General features: G+C 37.4%; 1 protein-coding gene across 2 annotated transcripts in view; it reads left to right on the top strand.

Moving 5' to 3' along the window:
- MED26 (mediator complex subunit 26) overlaps positions 1–13,278 on the top strand; it is a 111,299-nt gene that overhangs the window by 62,327 nt on the left and 35,694 nt on the right. The window lies entirely within an intron of this gene.

The raw sequence follows: 13,278 nt of genomic DNA, 5'->3' as shown, positions 1-13,278 counted from the left end.
GTAGGGATGGCTGACCACTTTCCTACAGGAGGGCTAGGCTAGAAGCTGAGTTGAAGGCCTCAGGGGTCCTGCCATTCCCAGGATTCTTGTGCTTGTCTTCCTGTTATTGGCAGTTAATTAGCAGTTTTTGCTCTTGGTGGGGTATAAGGAGAATCCTTTTCTCTAAGGTGATTTCTTCCCTCAGTTATGGCTGTGGGGGCTGGACTGGAATCAAATCTGGTAGTTTGGGAGGCCTTTCTGTTTCCAAGGCTCTTGGGTTCAAGTCATAAGGCCATCCCTGCTAGGGTTTGAAGGGAGGTGCTGGTTCAGGTGATGGTGGTTTTACTTGCCTGGCACAGGATACTTCCCATCCCTCCTTTAGGGTGTCCTCCTGCTTCAGCTAGACTGGCTAGTTGACTGACTGACAATTAACTTATCTATAAAACAGAGAGAATATTGGTATCTTGTTATTTGATTATTTCATTTATTAGCTATACGTTGTATTGTTGGACAGAATTTGTGACAGTTATTTGGGTAGCTAGGTGGCACAGTTGATAAGAGGGCCTGGAGTCAGACCTTACTAACTTGCCACTTATGTGACCCTAGGCAAGTCCTTTAATCTGTATTCCTCAGTTTCCTCATCTGTAAGATGGTATTAATAGCACCTACCTCTCAGAATTTTTGTGAGAATAATATGAGATAATTGTAAAGCTCTTAGCACAGGGTCTGGCGCATAATAGGTCCTTAAATGCTTGTTAGCAACAAATTTGATTCCAGCTTCAGGGCTACAGTGTTGTATTTTTTTTAAATGTAGAATTCACTGAATTCAATAAACCTTTTAAAAATACATGGTACTCCTCAATGATTACTGATAGCATCTAGCAACAACAACAACCACAAAAATGTGACCGTGCTATGTGTTCTCATTTCCAGCTGTTTTGGTTTGACCTTTTTACTTTTTGTGAATGTGGGTATTTGTGCTTTGCTGCTCTGTCTTCATAGTAATGTCATAGAATCCTAGTATCCCTAAGTTAGTTTTGGAGGAGAAAAAATTATATTCAGCACTGAAGGGTAAGGTTCTACACCTAGTAAGTAGGATAACTAGGTAAGTAGGGTAACTGGGTAATTTAGTTCTAAATTGATTGCAATGTTAAATAGTAGAAATAATATTTAGTCCAGTATAGTAAATAATTAGTGCCTACTATGTACGAGACACTGCTCAAGGCCACAGACACTACCACTTATGAAATTGCCCCTGCCCACCAGTAACTTTCACAAATAACTAAATACAAAGTAATACAAAATAATTTCAGGAAGGTATCCCTTCCTTAGGTATAAATACCTAAGGGATTGAAAGGGCATCATGGTCCAGTGAAAAAGAGTACTGGGGTTGGTATCGTGTTTATAAGATTGCATGGTAGGGCAGTAGTTAGTAGTTAGGCCACTGAACTTGGAGTCAGAAAAACCTGGGTTCAAATTCTGCCTCATTCTGAACAATTCCCTTTTCCTCTCTGTGCTTTACTTGCCTTCTTGGGGAAGTGAGGGCATTGGAATTTTGATAATTCCTCAGGTCCCTTCCAGTTCTAAATCTGATGTCTTATCACCTGAGTTCAGATAGTGTTGATGCAATAAATATGACCTTGGGCATTTGAATCCACTTCTAGACCTCAGTTTCTTCATATGTAAAACAAAAACTGTTGAATTGGGTTATATCTTAGGTTCTTTTCAGGTTTAACTCTACAATTCTATGAATCTTTGGAAAGCTTCCCAGAAAAAATGGCATATGAACTGTACTTTGAAGAAAACCATGAGTCCTATGAGGTAGACATTGGAGAGAGTGCATTGCAGGCATGTGTGAAGGCCGTGGGATGGAAGATGTAATGTCAGTTTTTATTTTTTCAGACAAAATGTTAGTTCAGTGTTGTGGATAGAGAGTCAGCCTTGAAGCCAATAAACCTGGGTTCAGGTATTGCCTCTGGCACCTGCTGGCTGTGACCTTTGGGCAGGTCACTTTATTTCTCAGTGCTTCAGGCCAGGAGTGTCCAGCTCACATAGATAGGGCCACTAAATCATGCATAAAGATGCCTGTGGCTGCATGTGCATGTAATAGTGCATGTAAAATGAACCTCAGATTTTAGAGACCTGGCTTTGATTCCTAGCTTAGTTTACTGTTTATGTGATTTTGAGGAAATGACTTCATCTCTCAGGCTTTAGTTTCTTCATCTGTAAAAGAGAGAGTTGGACTAGATGGCCTTAGAGATCCCATCTAGCTCCAGGTCTAATCTTAGGATTTTTAACTAGATAATTTCTCAGGGTCTCTTTGAACTCTGAAATACAGGAAGCTTTGAAATTTCTTTCATCCAAATTTCATGATTAAGGGCTATAATTCAGAATAGTATTCTGAAATTGCAGGGTTCTTATAGGAGACATTTCTTGGGTGATTTCCTACCAACTACACTGCTTTTGGACTTCTCCATTATACCTCTGTGTCTTTTCCTTCTCCCTTCTTTTGATTCTGTCATTCCCCCCTTTTCAGCTTCCTTTTATGTTTGTTCCCTCTTTAGATTGTGGACTGCTTGAGGGCAGGGACTGTCTTTGTTTTTATTTGTATTCCCAGCATTTACCACAGTGCCTAGAACATAGTAGGCAATTAATAAAAATTACCAACTTTTGGGGACAGGAGCTACCAACTGCCAATATAGGCTAGCTGTGTTATAGCAAATATATCTGACTTTGGAACAATATATCTAATGAATATATATTTATAGTGAGCCATTGTATCATAATGTTTAGAGAGCTAGCCTTTGGGTCTCTAAGACCTGGGTTTACATTCCATTATGACATATGACATTATGTGACCCTAAGCCAGTCAATTAACTGCTCATTGCTTTAGGTAACTCTTAATACTAAACTACAAAACAGTTTATTGATTAAGTAAGTTCCTCTCCAGAACCCTGATAAAATTACAGGTCAAATTCAAAAACAAAACAAAATCCCCGGTTGCCCAGAATCTGTGGTCTGTGTTTTCCAGGATGTCCCCAAAATCTTAGTTTCATTTTAAGCTTTAGTATCATAAGATTGAGCAATAACTTTTGGGATACCCTATGTAAATGGCTTAAGAAAAAAAGGCCAAATGTTCAAATGTGGTTGTGGTAATTTTGAGATACCAGACAAGGTATAGCTTTTATCTACTCTGCATTGAAGTGCAGATCACTGAACTTTTGTAATAAAAAGCACTGAAAACTGAAAATAGTATGGAAGTAATTTCTGGAGAAAACTGCCATGGATTTAATTTTGATTTAATTTATTGCATTCCTACTATATGTAAACCACAGTATTAGGTGTTATTGGGAATACAGAAAATTATATTGCTCAGAGATATAGCTTTCCCCTTAAACCTATCCTTCGTTTTGATTTCACAATTTGTGGCCATGCCAACACCAATTCACTCAGTTGTCCTATGTTTAAAACATTGGTGGTATCTTTGACTTTTCCATTTCCCTCATTTTTCATATCCAATTCCAAGTCCTATTGATGTTATTTCTATAATTTTCTACCCTCAGATAGCATAAGCATTGCTGTCAACTGTCATATTTCAGCCTTATATTTTCTGTCCTTTCACTATCCTTTACATTGTAGCTAGATTTACATATATAATAGACTTGGTTATATCAGTCTTGTTCATAACTTTCCAGTGGTTGGTTACCTTTTGTCTTCTTTTATCCTCTACCTAATTCAAGACCCTCTACGATTTGATGTTGTACTTTTGCAGCCGTATCTCATATTATTTCCCTGTGCATTTGTTGTTTCAGTTAAACTAGATTATTTGCTGTGTCTGCAATTAATTCCTGCAATTAATTTTAAAGTTATTTTTTATTGATTTCTTTAGCTTTTAAATAGTAGTCATTTCTGGATTTACTTCCTGGTGGGGGATGAACCCACCTGTTCTTTCTCCATTGAGCTCTCCTATATAACATCCCGTCCACCCATAATTAAAAACCCAAACCCATCAGTTAAGCAACAAAACAAATCAGCAATTATTTTGAGAGTTATGCAACACTCTGCACCCATGCTTTCCTCACCTCTCTGTGTGGAGGGAGGAATGTTTATTTGTCATCTCTATTGAGGATCAAGTTTCATCATTACAATTATTGTTTCCCTTAAATTTATTTTCATTTATACTGCTGTAATCATATGAATATTGTTCTTCTGGTTCTGTTTATTTTACTCTGTATTTTTTCATATACATTTCTCTGAATTTCTCATTTCATTATATCTTTTTGCACAATAATACTACATTTCTCTTAGCAGTTTCTCCTCTAATTCTAGCTGCATTGATTTTGTTTCCCCAAAGAACTTTTAAAATTTTACATAATCTGAGTTATCTGTTTTATGTTTTATAATTTCTTTTTTTATGTCCTGTATTGTCCTGCCTCCTGAATTTGCTCATATTTCATAAGTCTCTTTTAATCTTGCCCATTCTTTAAAGATCTTACCTGTCAGTTAGACTTAGTTTCCTCCTTTAAAATATCCTTCCTGACTCAAAGCAGTGTAATGATCAAATAAAATTATATATGCCGACGCACTTTTTGTTTTGTTTTTAAATTTTAAAAGGTTAGCCAAAATCTATCTTCTCTTTTCCTCTCCCAGAAACCTATTCACTGAATGGGTATATCTCACTCAAAGTGAGAATACTATAAGACCTTAACCTGAAAGGCCCAGGGTCTCACATGGCATTGTGAGCCATCTCCACCCATCCTGATGAATATCAGGCCACTGGACCTAGATGGCTCTGGAGAAGAAAGTGACGTCGGTGACCTTGCTCAGTCCTCCCTCACTCAAAGTCAACTGCAAGTCTTGTCATCATCTTGATGTCATGGTCCTCTTCAAAAACAAAGGACAAGCACAAGTGAGAATACAAGAAAAACAACAGCCATTATAACAATGCATAGTCAATTAAAACACATTTCGACATTTGCCATGACCAAAAAAAAAATTTTGTCTTATTTTGTATTTTCAGTCCTTCACCTCTGTATTAGGAGGTGGGTGGCATATTTCATTATTGGGACAGTTGTGCCACTTTGAAGCAACAGAACTTGTTAAGTGGTTGAGCAGTAATGTATTCTAAGAGAGACTCAAAGTCAGGTCAGGAACATACAAATTGCAGGAGGCAGGATGGAGAGATGGACAAAGAGGGGGAAAAAATCCGAAGCACCCTACCCCTGTTTTGTAGGAAGGCCCACACCTTTTGTTGTGATGCCCTGTGGCTCCGAGACACACGCACTCAACGCACGCACACGCATGCACAGTCTGGGAGTAGCCTGGTAGAGATAAGAGATCTTCTTTTTTCCTCCAATGATGCTGATCACTCTATCTGCCTATGTTGAACTAGTATGGGCAAAGGACTCATTGTGACTTTTTCATAATTTCTTGATCAGGAATCTCTATGTTGCATTTTCTAGATCATTTGAGGAGTTTGTGGACAGAGCTCATTTCTTCCTTTCACTGTGTCCTTCCTCAAGTACTTTGAAGACTGTCAGTAGCAGCAGCAGCAGCAGCAGCGATCTAAATAGGAACATAGTATATATATAATTTGGATTAAATACTTTAAATTTAATGCAATTTAGATTTATAATTAAGATTAATTATTTTTGCACTACTACCTAAGCAATAGTTATATGCAGTAGGTAGTTGTGCATAGAGCATTTATTAAGCCTTAAACTATTTGGTAAATATGAGGGATTTTTGTTTCAGTGGAAGAACTATATTGTTCTAGAATGGGTGAGGTTTTCATAATTTTTCATTATGGTCTTCTGTGAATTAAAATACTATATAACTGGAATGTTATTATTTTAATGAGCTTGTACTTTAAAGTCGAATTTCATTTTCAAAAATTACCTGGAAAACTAGATTTCTCCAAGCTATTACAAGAATCAGGGATCATTTCCCATTATATACTACATACTGCTGTAGGTAGTGCCGTGTGTCCCCCTGACCGTGTATTTGTTTATCTGTACTCTAAGGTCATTGCAAACACTCATTTTCAGCAACCCAGAAGATGACTATCTACACATGGACATCACCAGATGGTCAATACTGAAATCACATTGATTATGTACTTTGCAGCCTAAGGTGTGGAGAAACTTTATACAGTGTGGGAAACAAGGAAATTCTGTTTTTCACAGTTGTAGGTGATAAAGGTTTAGCCCTAGCATGGACAGGTTAGAGGTCAGAAACTAATGCACAGGCTCACAGAGCTGTGTGAGGAAAAGCCTAGCAGAGAGGAGAACATGCAATCATGTGGCACAGGATGGTGGGGCAGGAGGTCCAAAATAAATTCAAAACCGTATAAGAAGCTTCCATTATTCTGAACATATTGTAGTCTTCCTATAACTTTACTGGGGAGGCTACCCGTCCATTCAGGGGGAATGGATGTAAAGATTAATAAGAGCTTCCCTGATTTCACAACAGGTATTGTTCTTTGCTTAAGGTGAGCATGTTTCTCACTGTTGAGATGGGCTCACTTCTGACATACAGTCAGTTAAAACAAGACCTGGTGCTGACTGGCTCAGATCATGAGCTTCTTATTGCAAAATTTAGACAAATTAAATAAAATAGGTAAAATTATCAGATTGTATAGGTATGACCTAAATAGCATCCATTATGAATATGAAGTGGAAGTAATGAATAGATTTTAAGGGATTCAATCTGGTAGAGTGCCTGAAAATCTATGGACAGAGGTTTGAAGTGTTTACAACAACAAAAAACACTCCTGATAAAAAGGAGAGGAAGAAAACAAAATGATTATCTCATAAGGCTTTTCAAATACCTGAGGAAGGAGAAAACCAAAGATAAAGGAGAAAGGGAAAAAAATACCCATATCAGTACAGAATTCCAGAGAATAATGAGAGATAAGGTGTTTTAAAATGAGCATTGCAAAGGAGTAGCAGAAAACAATAGAATAGGAAAGACAAGAAAATTAGAAATATCAAGGGAATGATTCATGCAAAAATGGGCATGACAAAAGACAAAAATGGTGGGGACTTAACAGAAGCAGAAGAGATTAAGAAAGAGGTGGCCAGAATATACTGAACCATATAAGAAAGATTTTAGTACCACTACGGTGGTGTGATTACTGATCTAGAGTCACACATCCTGTAGAAAGAAGTGGAATGGGCTTAGGAAGCCTTGCTAACAATAAGCTAGTGGAGGTGATGAAATTCCAGCTGAGCTATTTCAAATACTAAAAGATTATGCTATGAAGTGCTGCACTAAATATGCCTGCAAATTTGGAAAAGTCAGCATTGGTCACTAGATTGGAAAAGATCAGTTTATGTCCTAATCCTAAAGAAGGGGCAGTGCCAAAGAAGTTCACATTACCAAACAATTGGGGTCATTTCACACACCAAGATTATGCTTAAGATTCTGCATGTTAGGCTTGAGAATGTTAAAAAAGAATTAATTACCAAAGAGCCAGAGGGAATAGAGACCAAATTGCTAACATTTGCTGGATTATAGAAAAAGCAAAGGAGTTCCAAGAAAAAAAACCCCCAGCAACATCCACTTCTGCTTCATTGACCACACTAAAGTCTTTGACTGTGTGGATCACGTTAAAATGTGACAAGTCCTCCAAGAGGAGTACCAGATGATCTTACTTGTCTCCTGAGGAACCTGAATGCAAGCCAAGAAACAACAGTTAGAACTGAACATGGAACACCTGATTGTTTTAAGACTGGAAAAAGACTATGACAAGGCTGTATATTGTCACCATATTTATTGAACTTATATGTAGAGTACATCATTTGAAATGCCAGGCTGGGTGAATCAAAAGCTGGAATTAAGGTTCCTGGGAGAAACATCAACAGTTTCAGAGTGGCAGATGATAGCATTCTGGTGGCAGAAATTGAGGGTGAAAGAGGAGAGAGTGTCAAAGCTGGCTTGAAGCTTAACATAATTGTTTTACATTTTCCCTGTTGGAAAACACTCCCTTTACCAGTGAGTACTACTGGGTTGCAAATGAAGAATCCTAGAGAATCCTGGAGACATGGAGAGGTTCACTGACTTGCCTAAATTTGTACAGCCAGTAGGCATTAAGAGATGGCACTCCTACTTTATGGATTTCTATCCACTAGCCCATATCAGACAATGTAGATTTTTAAAACACATGGTTATGTAACAGGTCATAAGAAATAAGAAATTGGAACCTTACATATAGCAAGATATCAAGGTATCCATCTGGTCAGTTTAATTTGTAACAATCCTCTGCTCCTCTCCCCACTCAACCTCCACTTGATTTATTTATATGTATTCTCCTCTTTTCTAGGAAGATCCAGGGGAATGATTGGATAATTTATTTCTCCTGCGTAAAATTACAGTCTCTTTCCTACTAATTAACTTGAGCCCCCATACTAGTTAATTAAATATTAGTCATATTATATGCTCTTTGTAATTCTGTATGCTTAAAAAGACACTAAACAGCCTTTCTAGTTTTATGAGAGACATTCAGAATAGAAGTTACATACCTTCTATAAATACAAGGTAAGAGGATGAATATTAAAGCATGGTGCCCTAAGAAATGTCAGGAGGGCAACCCAAGGTGAGTAAAGAAATAGTAAGAAACCCTCTAACCATTGTCTTTAATTCAAGACACTGGGCTTATATAAACTTATCTTCAGTTATTGGGGGGGATAACTGGTGGATTTGATTACAGTCACTGTTAGTGATCTCTGAAAGGTCTTGGACAGTTATGGAAGTGCTACAAGATTCAGAAAGGACAAATATCCTGATTTACAAAAAGTAAGAGAATATATAGTTCAGTACATTTACTTTGATGATGGAAAAAATTCTAGAATGTGTTAAAAAGATTAATTGGTGAACATTTAGAAAGGGAATTAGGGATCACTACCAACTACTGTGGCTTCAACAAAAATAAGTAATACCAGACTAACCCTATTTCCTTTTTTGACAAGTTTATACAACTGGTAGTAGATCAGGGAAAGCTGTAAGTACAGTTTAGCTGGATTTTATAAAAGCAATTGGACTGGATGACCTCTGGAGGCCCTTGTAATTTTTAAGTCTGTGAATCTTGGCTAGCCTGTCATGTAATTTGTGTGGAGAAGGTGAAGAAGTGTATAATTAGGTAGGTTTGGAACTGGTTTCATAGCCAGACCATAAGAATAGCCATGAATACTTCCATTTGAATTTACTGGGCAAGAAAACTATTCTTTACCTTATGCTGCTAAACATTTTTATTTATTACTTGGATAGATGGCATATATCATGCTTATCCAGTTTCCAGGTGACGAAAGCTGAGAGGAATAACTGATATCCCTCTTGACAATCAGGATGAAAAATTGATCATCTGTATCTTTAGAACATTGTGCTAAATATGATATGAAATTTCACAGGGATAAATGTAAACTCTCAGACTTCATTTCAAAATTAGAGATCTGCAGGTTTTCAAGTGGACTTAAAAAGTTAAGATGATTTCAGGCAGCATTAAAAAAGCATAGCTTAAAGGAACATGAGGAGTTTGTAGTCCTTCTGTACTTTTCAGACATTGTCTGGAGTATTTTGTTAATTTATTGGTGCCACATTTTGTGCAAAGACATTAGTAAGCTGGAATGGTCAGCCACAGTGATGGAAGGACTTAAGTTATGTAAAGATTGGGTAAAGTTACTTGACATATTTTGATGGAAGAAAGGAAGGCTAGGAGTATCTCCAAGTATCTTAATGGGCAGAAGAATAATAGGTAGAATTGAGCAGCTAAGTGACACAGTGGATACAGTGCCCAGCTTGGAGTCAAGAAGACCAGAATTTAGATCTAGCCTCAGACACTATAAGTAGCTTTGCAACTGAGCAAAACACTTGACCTCTGTTTGCCTCAGTTTCCTTATCTGTAAAATGGGGAAAATAATATGTGCCTCCCTGCATTGTTGTGAGGAGCAAATGAAATAATTACAAAGTGCTTAGTGGTACCTGACACATAGTAGGTTGTTGTTTTTGTTGATTTTGGTATTATGGGAAATTTAGGTTGGAAGTAAGGAGAAACTTTTTGCTGGAGCTATCCAACAATGAAATGTCCAATTTTAGTAGATAGTTGTTTTTGTCTCATCCAAAATCTTCAAATGAAGGCCAAATATCCACTTGTTTATGTTACAGAAGGAATTCCCACCCCTGCAAGTATGTGTTGGACTAGATGGTCAGTTAAGTTTCTTTGAACTCTCAAATTCAGGGGGGTGGGAGAAGGTGATGATGTGGTGTTTTAATGACTAAGGAGATCTGATATTGAGTAGAACGCAGTATATTGTTCAGAATTTCCTTCACAAACTGGTTATGTTTAAATTAAAAATATATATATATACCATATGTAAAACCAAGAGAAAAAAAACCCTATGTTTTCCTGTTGTAAAAGTCCCATGCTGGAAATTAACCTTGAATGAGAGACTCCTGTTTGACTCTTGAATTCTTGGAACTCATAATTGGATATTAAAAATGTTTGGGGATTATTGTGAGGTAGGGTTTGTGTGGGAGACAAAGCTTTTCAGACAGGCCTAATGTGACTGATTAAGGCCTTGATTATTCAAAAGTGTCAGGGGAGTAGTCTCTCCACACTCCTACCCCCTAACCTCCTGTTCCTTATATTAGGCCTGCTTCAGAAATTCCCCCTTAACAGTTACTTTCTCCACTGTCTCAAGGTTGTGCTTAAGTTACACTAAAAGAAATAGACCTAAAGCTCTTCTCATTGATGCAGGGTTTCTAAGACAACTCCAAAAGGCTCATGATGGAAAATGCTATCCACATCCAGAGAAAGATTTACAGAATCCTGAATGCATATCAAAGCATACTGTTTGCTCTCTCCTTTTTGTTTTGTTTCTTCTTTCTCATGATTCATTTCCATTGATTATAATTCTTTTTCACAATGTGACTAATGTGATAATGTTTATGTATATGTAGAGCCTATATCAGATTGCATGCTGTCTTGGAAAAGGGGGGAAGGGAGGAGGAGAAAATCTAAAATTCAAGCTTGTGGAACTGAATGTTCTAAACTAAAAATTAATAAGTTAAAATTTAAAAAAAAAAGAAAAAGAAAAAACAGACTTCAGCCCATGCAACTTTGAAGAAATGACATCATTGACAGACTAGATTTTAGGCCTCACCATGAATTTTATGCTTTGATGCTGCATTTAATAGAACAATACTTTTTCATGTAATAGAGATTTGAGAAATATTTGTTTATTCAGTAAACTTTTATTAAATCCTTACCGTGAAGACACTGTGCTTAAGCATTCAAATATGACATGAAACACTCCTGACTTCCAGGTGTCACATGGGGAGTATCTACTATTTATAAAATCTTTTACCATGCCGATCCCCCTGGATTCTTTTTTCTTCTTCTTAAATTCTTTCTTTTAAAAAAGAAAGTTTTCAACATTAACTTTGACATAATTTTTAATTTCAAATTTTCTCCCCAATTCCTCCTTTCCTCCATCCCAGGATAGCATGTATTTTGATTACCCTTGTGTGGGTCAGAGACCACCAACTCAAATGAAAATCTGAGACTTTTCAAGGTAGAAGCAAAGTAGCAAGATTTTATTACGGTCTCTTGAGAAAGGGTATATCCTCTCTAATAAGTAATCAGGAGAGTGAGGCCCTTGAAGAAGGCAAGAAGAAAGATTATGTAGTCCTAATGCGCAAATCCCCCACTCTCCCCGCTGGTCCTTACTCCCGTTGGCTGGGAGGCAGGCTCACAATCTAAACTCTGCAATTTACCTTAGAAATAAGGAGCAAGGAAGTAGTAAGACAACCAATGTAAAGCTAACACAACGCTCATAACCTTATTTGTCATGCAGTGTGCTGAGGTGTCACTCCAACTTTCTTCAAGGCCGTATAATTTCTGGAAGATAGAACCTTAGGCCTAACTACCTACTAGAAGTCTATTGTCAAGTACTGAAAAGTCTTCGCTGACTCTTTTTCACTTTTTCACCCTTTTCTCCAATCTGCCCTCCCTTCTATCTCCCCCTCCCTCCCCTTTATTCCCTTCCCTTCTATTTTCTTGTAGGGCAAAATAGATTTCTGTATCCAAGTGCCTATATATCTTATTTCCTAGTTGCATGTAATAACAATTTTTAACATTTGTTTTTAAAGCTTTTAGTTCTACATTCTCTCTCCTCCCCCTTCCTACCCACTCTCATTGGGAAGGCAAGCAATTCAATGTACATGAGTAGTCATGCAAAATACTTCTGTAACAATCATATTATTATATTTCCCTCTATCCTGTTCTGCCCTCTGTTCTATTCTCTACTTTGAGGTGTCTCTCTACCAAAGTGTTTTCTTTTGATTGCCCCTTCCCCCAACCTTCCTTCCCTTCTATTATCCCCCTTCTTTTATTCCCTTCCCCCCTACTTTCTTGTAGGGTAAGATAAATTTCCATGCACAATTGAGTGTGTATGTTATTCCCTCCTGAAGCCAAATCTGATGAAAGGAAGACTCACTTATTCCCTCTCACCTTTCCCTTCTTCCCCTTCATTGTAAAAGCTTTTTCTTACCTCTGTTACGTGAGATGATTTACTACATTCTACCTCTCCCTTTCTCTTTCTCCTAGTACATTCCTCTCAACATTTAATTTTCTTTTTTAGATTTCACTTCACATTCATCTGACCGTGTGCTCTCTGTCTCTCTCCCTACACACACACACACACACACACACACACACACACACACACACTCTCTCTCTCTCTCTCTCTCTCTCTCTCTCTCTCTCTCTCTCTCTCTCTCTCTCTCTCTCTCTCTCTCTCCCTCTCTCTCTCTCTCCCTCCCTCCAACTATCCTAATATTTAGAAAGGTCTCATGAGTTACAAATATCATTTTTCCATGTAGGAATGTAAACATTTCAACTTTAATAAATTGTTTTTGGTTTCTCTTTCCTGTTTACTTTTTCATGCTTCTCTTGATTCTTGTATTTGAAAGTCAAATTTTCTATTCACCTTTGGTGTTTTCAACAAGAATTCTTGAAAGTCCTCAGTTTCATTGAAGTTGCATTTTTTCCCCTGAAGTACTATGCTCAGTTTTGCCAGGTAGGTGTTTCTTGGCTTTAATCCTATCTCCTTTGACCTCTGGAATATCATATTCCAAGTCATTTGATCCCTTGATCACAATACTTTCTTTCTAGCTGCTTGTAATAGTTTCTCCTTGACCTGGGAACTCTGGAATTTGACTATAATATTCCTAGGAATTTTCCTTTTGGGATCTCTTTCAGGAGGTGGTCGGTGGATTCTTTCCATTTCTATTTTACCCTCC

This window comes from Notamacropus eugenii, chromosome 4 (genome assembly GCF_028372415.1).
Source record: "Notamacropus eugenii isolate mMacEug1 chromosome 4, mMacEug1.pri_v2, whole genome shotgun sequence".
NCBI lineage: Eukaryota > Metazoa > Chordata > Mammalia > Diprotodontia > Macropodidae > Notamacropus > Notamacropus eugenii.
Note: the sequence above shows the minus strand (reverse complement) of the source record. Positions and strands in the feature narration are given on the sequence as shown.